We start from the raw sequence: 10,872 nt of genomic DNA, 5'->3' as shown, positions 1-10,872 counted from the left end.
TTAAACAATGCCAAAGACAATTTAGGTCAAGTCCAAAAATTGGCCCCTAGTAAATGCCAACTAACTTGTGTTCAACAATATAATTTGACTATCAATACTTATATTCCAAATTCAATTAAACAAGTGGGATCTGATCAATTTACACAAGCAATTGTCTCAATTTTGCAATCTGGTGATAGAGCTCACTTGTGAAGATTCATGTGGTAAATCTCAATTGAGTCAAAGAAATCATGATTTTGCTCATCTTGTACAAGTGGCTGGTGATGTTTTGAAAACTAAAATGTCATGAATTTGTGTCAAATGTTCTAGTTGCAATTTGTGCCTATGTATGTACATCCAAAGTTGGAAAGCATAGACGATAGTTGTCCGAGTTAAAAGGCATGCTTATGTATTATGCCTTTCAATTTGTATTGCATAACTTGGGACCAGTGGATATGCTTGTAATTTCTCACGCGTTGCAAATTTGACTTAAATGATGGTCTCAAATCGAGTATCTACGCGCTTCGATTCTCCTTTTCAGATTTTGGACTGTATTATCAAGATCACATTTATGGGTCCATTGGACTTTTATCCAAATTAAGCACTCAAAGCCCATAATTAGTAGAGGCCCAATTCTTCTTCCTTCTGAGCCCATTTTCTAATTTTTGATGTTAAAAGCAAAATTGACAATAGTTTTTAGTGAAAATGTCTATTTTGATTATTTAAAATTTTAACTTTGACTATCTTTAATCTTGTAAGTGTTGCTAAGTGGAGTTTAGTGCCACTAACAGAATGAATTTAAAAACTAAAAGTAACTATCAAGAAACACTACAAAAATTTACTTAAAAAAAATAACTCGACTTTTAAATCTGAACAAGTTTCTGTATGGATTGATTTTATCTCAAGCTTCTATTCGTACTTTATTTTTAGATAAAATATATTTTGTTCTCAATTTTCTGAATTTCATTTCACATTAAAGGATTCTAAGCATTTAAGTAGCGGATCCTATGCATTTACATATAATTAATACATAGTAGGAAAAGAAAGAGTATCATGATAATTATGCGACTTCTTAATTTAATAGTAATCAATCTAATATCAATCATGTTGACCAATCCCTTTGACCATATCCAATAAAATTGTTTAACCATTAAATATAAATAAACTTAAATTAATTCTTTGTTTCTTTATATACAATTTAAACAGTAACAAAGACAATTTAGGTCAAGTCCAAAAATTGGCCCCTAGTAAATGCCAATCAACTTGTGTTCAACAATATAATGTGGCCATTAATACTTATAGTTCAAATTCAATTAAACAAGTGGGATCTGACCAATTTACACAAGCAACTGTATCAATTTTGCAATCTGGTGATAGAGCTCTCACTTGTGAAGATTCATGTGGTAAATCTCAATTGAGTCAAAGAAATAATGACTTTGCTCATCTTGTACAAGTGGCTGGTGATGTTTTGAAAACTAAATCGTAATGAATTTGTATCAAATATTGCTAGTGATATGAAGTATTACGGATTTATGATTTAAATTCTATATGAATTTGTGTCAAATGTTGCTAGTGATATGAAGTTACGGATTTAAGATTTAAATTCTATATGCATTTGTGTCGAATGTTGCTAGTGATATGAAGTGTTACGGATTAAAGATTTAAATTCTATATGAATTTGTGTCGAATTTTGCTAGTGATATGAAGTGTTACGGATTCAAGATTTAAATTCTATATGAATTTGTGTCGAATGTTGCTAGTGATATGAAGTGTTACGGATTTACGATTTAAATTCTATATGAATTTTTGTCAAATGTTGCTAGTGATATGAAGTGTTACAGATTCAAGTCTTGAATTCTACACAAATTTATGTCGAACGTTGCTAGTTATATGAAGAGTTACGGATTCAAGATTTAAACTATATATGAATTTGTGTCCAATGTTGCTAGTGATATGAAGTGTTACGAATTCAAGATTTAAATTTTATATGAATTTGTGTCAAATGTTAAGTGTTATGGGTTCAAGATTTAAATTCTATATGAATTTGTGTCGAATGTTGCTAGTGATATGAAGTGTTACGGAAACCTAAATTCTATATGAATTTGTGTCAAATATTTCTAGTGATGTGAAGTGTTACGGATCTAAGATTTAAATTCTATATGAATTAGTGTCAGATGTTGCTAAATGATATGAAGTGTGACACATTCAAGATTTAAATTCTATATGAATTTGTGTTAAATGTTGCTAGTGATGTGGAATGTTACGGATTCAAGAAGGTGTCGTTTGATACCACAAGATAAAATATCTCAAAATAAATTTGAAATTGAATTTATACTATATTTGATTGACCATATAAATTTATTCTAATCCATCTCCCAAATAAATAACTAATTCAAGAATTATAATCTCAAAATTATAATATACGTGATTTAGTATACTCGTTTGGTGTATCAGATGAAATACGTATGAATATTTCATAGGATTATTTTATTTTATCCCCTATATGGATAATAATTTCATCATTTTAACATAAATTCTGGAATAAATTTTTCATAAACTTTTATTACATTTGAGAGTTAGCTCACTTGTTGAGTTTCCTATCGTCACAATTAAGTTGGAGGATTCTAAGTCAGTTCGTACATAAGAAAAACTTAGATGCTATTTGAATCGAGGGTCTTAAATAACCTCTCTATCTTCACGAAATAGTCATAAGATTTGCACATATTCTCTCATTTTTATAATCGTTTATGGTATCATAGAACTTAGGTGCTACTTGAACCAGGATCTTAAATAACCTCTCTATCTCCACAAGATTAACATCAGATCTGCACATATTTTATTCTTTTTATGCTCCACATATGGTATGCTGGAACTTAGGCGCTGCTTCTTAAATAACCCTTTTATCTCCACGAGATTATCATAAGATTTGCAGATATTCTATGCTTTTTATATTCCACATATGATATGCTGGAACTTAGGCACTACTTGAACCAAGACTTTTAAATAACCTCTTAATTTTCACGAGGTTGTTGTAAGATTTGCACACATTTTGTTTTTTCTACATCCCACTTTATGTTATTACACATAATATATTATTATTGTTATCCCCACGTGTTGTTGACTTGTTGTAATCACTTATAGCCCTAATATGTCCCCTACCACTCGCTCTCTCACTTTGCTAAATTCCATCCCTTTTTTTTTCTCCATTTGATCCATTTATCTCAAAAAAATATAAAAATATTTTTCTTTTCATTTCCTAAACTTTGCTTTTATAGAGCTTCAAAAAATGGAAATATTTTTTCTACAATTTTCTAGTGGATACCATCGGAATTCTGATCTTCATCATTTTAAATTCAGGTCCTTTTATTTTCTCATGATGTATTTTAGTTCTCTTGTTAAAAAGATTTGTTCATAGAAATTTGTTCTATAAAATAATTATACTTGTTAGTGTTTAATTATTAGTATTTCTTTTGTTAGTTACATATTAGGTATAATATTGACCAATGCTGTGATACTTCTCAATATATTATGTTGTGATAAAAGTACCTTCAACTTTACATTTTGAGTATTTATCTTTGACAAAATTATCAAAATTTATCTTAAATTTAAGATTCAATAGGTACTTTCACAACACGTGTCTCACTTATATTTGACGTCAGCTATAGAAGATTCTGAACAACTTATTTTCTCTTGTTAGAAACTTTTTGTATGAAGTTTGTGTTCAATAATTACATGAAAACTATATATGATATTATCTTCAACTTAATAAGGAAACTATAAAAGATTAGTATGTCTTTGTTGTTGTCTCAAGTAATTATGTTAATTTTGGGCATATGTTTTAGACATTTTTCTCATTTATTAACATGTTTGCTTCACAATTTTTTTCACTTTTCTTTTGGGAAGCGTAACACGGTTATAGAGAACATATAATATAAACATAATATGAAAAAAAATGACTCAAACAAAACCTAAATTTTAATTACAGAGGATGATTGCTATAGAGATGTCTGATCGTACATGAACGATATGCATTTACCAGTATAGATATTGGACTATGCATATACGTATACGGAACAACATTTGTATTACTTGGAAACTTTCCTTCATATAAGTTATTATGAAGGCGGAGCATAACTTCGCTATGAATTGATGAGCAAAACTCGCCTCGCCTTGTTCACAAGTGATATCAGATGCGCATATTTTTTTTGCAATTGAACTTATCTTACACAAGCCCAATCATCCAAGGCCCAAGTATTCAAACTTCTATCCAAGCCCATATAATGAAGTTTCTACGGCCCAATAGATTGCAAAAGCTCATTATATGTTTGACTCCAATCATAAACGAAGGTCAATTTTATGTCCATTTTACAATGCTGAAAGGCAAATTTGAATATTTAATTTTCCCTTTTATAAATATTTCAATAGTTTGTATAGCTCACTTTTGCTAACTAATTAATTAGCTCACACTATTTGTCCATTATGTAAAGGAATCCATTAATCTATGCCCAAACAACTTTATTTAGTTGGTTAACACTTCAAGAAAATTAATTAATGTGACATTTTGCTTGATTTAGATTTGGATTATCTCAAAAGAGATCCCTTAATTAAGCAAGTTGTACTAATTTATTATCACTTGTGCTTTGTGCAATGTACCTTAACAAATACATACTTTATTAATCTTTTATAACAACTATATTATATGTTAAAATTACTAGTTGCTACTTCCCATCAACAAATAAATTAAATATTCATCCAAAAGTATTAATTATAATTCATCTATTATTTCGATTTGATTTTGCTCCTAATATATCAAGTCTTTATCACTATTAAAAAAATATATGATTTAATGACGGATAAATTTGTCGATTCTATTTTAAGTGACAAATCGAGGTAATAATATATATTGCTTGATCATATGCAATCAATTCCTTAAATTTAACCTTATATGATGAACATATACATATCATGCACTTATTGGTTTTCATTCGGATACGCATTATCTCATTAGAATTGCCCGTGATCATAATATTTCATCGTGATGTATCTTTAGCTATACACATAATTTCTTTAATACTGCGCTTGATAGATTGTATAAATTTATTCACGGGATGAATTTATACCGTCTACTAGGGGCGGAGCCACCATTCGAACCCATTTCGATAAAAAATATACTATATTTACATGGTTAACTTTTTTTTTTTATGTATATATAATAGATGTTGAACCCTTTTGACTAGTTCGTATGTTTACTTCTGAACCCATCAATGAAATTACCCCCTTCGGCTAGTTCGTGTGTTTACTTCTAAACCTTCTTAATAAAAATTCAAACTTCACCACTGCCGTCTACCAAACACAGTATACATCGTTCTCAAGTTTAGTCGTAAAATATCTCATCTCATCTCGCATAGAACGACTCTAAGTATTTTAATGGTGCATGATCATCAACAAATAAGATCTCAAAGTACAAGCCAATCACTTTAAAAATCAAAAGTAATATTTATGGTGGAGGGTTCAATGTACCAAATTAGTTTAATCATATAGCAATTAATTCCACCAGCTCATTACTACTATTTAATTCTAGCTTCTTCTTTTTTTAATTTAATAAAATATGGCGAAAATTTTTATTTAATTGTTCCAAGCATGGCTTCTTGTCGACAAGTTTAATTAATTTTTTATGTATTTGTATCTTTTCCCTCAACTGAAAATTGCATAGTTGGATTGTCTACTCGTGAACTAATTAATTTATGAGAAATTAAGGACGTGGATTATAAATAATTGTTTAGTTAAACTAGCACTTTTTATATCACTATATAAGGAGTGTTAGTTACTCGGCGGCATGGTCGAGTTAGTTGAGCAAGTGACGATCTTCTAAATGAGGGACCTCGGGTTCACAACCCGCCGCCAGGGGCGGGCCTAAGGAAAATTTTGGGGTGCTCCGACACCTGTTAATTAATGTCGACGTACATTAGGTATAGTTATATAAAAATGTATAAAAATTGATATAAGACTTAGAAAAACACCCAGTAAACCAAGAGGATAGATGGGTGCTCAAGTTTTTAAGCGGAACTTTAAAGCTTTAAGCGTCAATATGTGTGTTAGAACCCCCGAGCACCCCATAACCCCTAAATTCTAGGTCCGCCACTGCCCACTGCATGCTTTCTCGGCAGGGGTGGACTATGACCTTTTTTTTGGTGCTCCGGCACCCATTAAATTCGAGGAAAACTAGGTATAATTAAATAAAAAATTATATAAAAATTGATATAAGACGTGAAAAGCACCCACTAAACCAAGAAGATAGTTGGCCTGGGTGATTTAATTTCCAAGCAGAACCTTAAAATTTCGAACATGAATATATGTGTTCGAACCTCTTGAGCACCCACAACCCCTAAATCCTGGGTCCATCACTGTTTCTGGACCAAACTCGTAGCACGGAGCTTGTATAATGTGAATTACATCTCTAATATAATTTGCAAGTTATTATACTGAAACGAAGTTTACCACCTGTAATTGTGCACACTCGAAAGAAAGACAGCGACTGAGAATTTTCTTATTGAAAAAGAGTGAGTGTATCACATCCTTCTATATTGACCAACCATTAAGAAAAATAAAAGAGATTAGGCATATCAATAATGTCAACTAATTGACATTATTGAGCTCCATGTAATCAATATATCATACGTAAGTCAAATATTATAATATTATTATTTAATTAGTTAGGCGAATAAAATCTAATTTGCTTAAGTCTTTCGATTAATATTCTAAATAAAAATGCTTAATGGATTGGCACTGTGGAGATTTTCAGATTAAATTATGAGCTGACTTTATTCGAAGAGAACTTATAATTGACTTTGATTTTTCTTTTTTTAAATTTAAATATTTTCAATAAAAAGCCCAACTTGATGACTAATTGTTAAAGGAAAAGAAATAGCAACAAATAACGTACTCTAGATTATCTTTTATTGCAAAATAATTACATGACGTAAAAAAACATCTAACGTAATTAATTACATGACATTAGCTAAAATTTGAAATAATTACAATTTTTAGTTGAGGTGTGAATTATAGCAAATGTATATGTATTTTATGTCTTATATATTTTTATATGTATTTGACATCATGGAGGCAGTAACAAGTTACGACATGACCATTGATAGGAAGGTGTGGATGATGCGGATTAGGGTAGAGGGGAAGTAGGTAGGAATACATTCGTAATAGTAGGAAATGAAGAATGCTCTGTTTGTATATGTGTCTGTAGGGTCTTGTAGCCTCTTGTTCACGGTATTTTGGTGATATCTATAATTTCGTATAGTAAATTTATATTATTACTTTGTAGGTCTCTTATTTTATTTAGCGCCTAGCGGTGTGCCACCACCCCTTGTTATTGTTTGCTTTTATGTTTTTTGTTTGTTATATTGCTATTTGTCCTGAGCCGGGGGTCTATCGGAAACAACCTCTCTACTTCATATGAGGTATTGATATGAATTGTGTACACATTACCTTCTCCAGACCCTCACTTTATAAAAATACATTGAATATACTGTCGTTGTATTTAACGTCATGTGTGTTTGTACATGTATTTACAAGATACGTTTATATTTATATCGGTCATATTTATATTTTTATTTGTAAGCGAATCTCTAGAGCCAAATACATTTGCTGCTATGGCGGCTGATTTTTTACCTAAATGTTAGCTTGGCATTCTATCTATGTTTAAACCAAATTAATAAATTCGCTCAACGAGCGGATATAATGATAATTAGCTAGTTCGTGAGGTAATGATCAGTAAATGGTTCGAGAGACACAATCCTGCACTTCTACGAAAAGCGGCAATGAGACATTTATCGCGATAAATAAAAGCCTGATAAAGTAATATCGTGTATAAAAAATGGATCGTTCCAATAAAAGTGAAAGAAGGTCCACACATTTGACTTTAGGGACCCAATATTTTGGGATTCCAAAAATGGGACCAATTATTAGGGAAAAAAAAAAAACTGAAAATTGAAGGAACATATTCTGTATCAATCCAGTGTTGGGGACCAAATTAAAAAGAAGCCAATAATTAAAATTCAGAAGTGATAATAATTTATGTGATAATTATATATACATCACTTAAACTTATATATTTCCAAGACATATAATTATTTTTAAAATAATGAGTAAAAAGATACAAAATAATCGCATATATGATGTGATATTATCGTTTTGTTAAAGATCGATTATCAAATTCATTGAATGGAAAGTCTGTTTTAAAATCGTACGTTATAATTAAAATGATATAAATTAGTTTAAAATGTCGATCGACTTAAAAGTTACTAAGATTGATCATGCAAATGTGATTAGTTCTTTTCATATTGATTGGTTTAATAAATTTTCATTTTTGTAACTATAGTTTATCATTTTAGCCTTAACTGTAGAGGCGGAATAAAAATTTAAATTTTGAATTTAAAATTCTAAGGTAACGACGTTAGGTGTTAACGTTAGGTTCTAAATTTAATATTTGCACATATTTAGTCAAATTTGCAGGTCGACTTCTAGCTCCGCCCATGCTTATAGCTTGTATGTATGGTTGTCACCTCTTGTGTTGTATTTTTATTTTAAATATAACGTTTGTTTTGATTGTTACTTATATTTTATATTTATTGTATCATATTGTTAAATTTATGATTATGTATTGATCAATTTGTATGGTCACATCATTATCTATTCAACTATTATATTCATTAAAACTATACAATACAATGCACTATATTACAACAACAGCAATATATCTAATGAAATGTCACAAGTGGGATCTGGAAAAAGTAAAATATATGCGGACCATATTATCTTGTTGAATTAGAGAATCTATTTCCGAAAGATCCTCGACACAGGATTACAATACACTATATTACAAACCAATATGTAACTATCTTCCAAAACAAACGCCCTATTTTTTAAATATATTGTCGTATTTGTGTTGAGTCCTTCAATTACACTATTTTCAAGAATTCAACACATACCTATCAATATTTTTTTGAAGAGTCCGAGGAACATATAAGTCATGAGAATTGAAATGAATAGTACATGAAAGGACAAAAAGACAGTAAATGGGATATTGTGGATCCATAAAAGATGGGGAATATCCTTAAAAACATATATAGGTAGGGTCAAAGTGATGATGAAAAATAGGATTACAAAACATGCATGGTTCCTCAATAGGTAGACACAAATCTGCCCAAATCAAACTGTTGCAAATACAGATAATACTCTTCCTTGTCCTGTAAAAAAATAAATGGAGGATTATATAATTTACTTTAGATAGGTCCACCCCCTATTCTATTTTTCTTTAATCATATATTTAATATCCTAAATAATTAGGTATCGACAGGGGCGAATTCAGAATTTATGGATGGTGGATGTTCAAAAGATTTGAACATATATATTGACGCCCAAAGCTTTAAAGTTCCGCTTGCAAACTAAATCACCCAACTATCTTCTTGGTTCACTGGCAGGGGCGGAGTTACATACAAGGTAGGGGTTTGTTCGAACTTCCTTCGATAAAAAATTATATTATATGTACGTGGTTAAAATTATTGTTTATGTATATATAGTAGATGCCGAACCTCCTTCAGTTAGTTCGTATACTCACTTGTGAGCCTCTTTGGTATCAATCCTAGCTAAGACTGTTCACTGGATGCTTTTCAAAACCTTATACAAGGTGCTTTTCAAAACCTTATACAATAGTTTATGTACCTTTTTTATATAATTATACTTATTCTGCATCGAATTTAACAAATGTTGGAGCACCAAATATTTTGCTATAGGTTAGCCCCTGGTTATTGGTTCGATCGATCACGCATCGAGTAGATAAGGTAAAACACTCACTAATACTAAATTGTTATTCCATTTCCAGAATTCAAATTCGAAATCATCTTTTAGTTTATAATGGAGGATTCCTAATTAAAATCGCACCACATTACTCGTTAGTGATGATGGATAGGGGTCAATTTGCAATGTATCTAATATATATATGATTCACGTAAATTCAGTAACCTTTATGCAAATCTTACATTTGTAACTCAATTGTTATTAATGTATGTCAAAAATTTTGACGTTCCTGTAAGAATCTGTAAATTTCAAATTCTGAATTTGCCTTTGATAACACGTCCATCTCTTATCCGCTCTCCCTCCTACCAAACTCCTTGGTCATGACAGACATGACGGAGGTTGAGACAGTGACGGAGCCAGGATTTTCATTGAGGGGGTTTAGAAGTAAATATACGAACTAGTCGAAGGGGGTTCAACATCTACTCTATATGCATAAAAATTATTTTTAACTATGTAAAAATAGTACTATATAATTTTCCGTCGAAGGGGGTTCGAATGAACCCCTGGAGCCACTCCACCATTGGGTAGAGACACCATTTCTAAAAGACCCTCAGCTCAAGTAAGACCTATATTATTATATCAAACTAAATTTACTATAAAAATTTATAAATTTCAAATTCTGAATTCCATTTTGATCACATATCCATCCATCTAGCTTTACTGCATGCATGTTTCATCTTTAAGTTTTTGGAAAATGACTTGTTATTCTCCATGTACCCTAGTTGTTATTTTGCTTGTCTAATTATAGTCTTTCTTTTCTTTTCTTTTTCCCCCCTTTGGCTTTGCGAAAGAGAGAATATTTCTTTTTATCATAATGCAAAGTAGTTGTATGTGTCTTTGGGTGGTCCAAAATTTGATCAAAATCTTCTTGAAACTTAACTTTCCTTCTTGTCTTGAATTTTTGATATTATTGTCACATGCATATATATATATATATATATATACCTTTGCAAGGCAGATAAAGTGAGAGCTAGCTTGTAATTGGTCAATTACATGAGTTATAGTTATTTTATTTGAATTTGTGTG

This window comes from Capsicum annuum, chromosome 10, assembly GCF_002878395.1.
Source record: "Capsicum annuum cultivar UCD-10X-F1 chromosome 10, UCD10Xv1.1, whole genome shotgun sequence".
NCBI classification, from domain to species: domain Eukaryota; kingdom Viridiplantae; phylum Streptophyta; class Magnoliopsida; order Solanales; family Solanaceae; genus Capsicum; species Capsicum annuum.
This window is presented reverse-complemented; position numbering follows the sequence as displayed.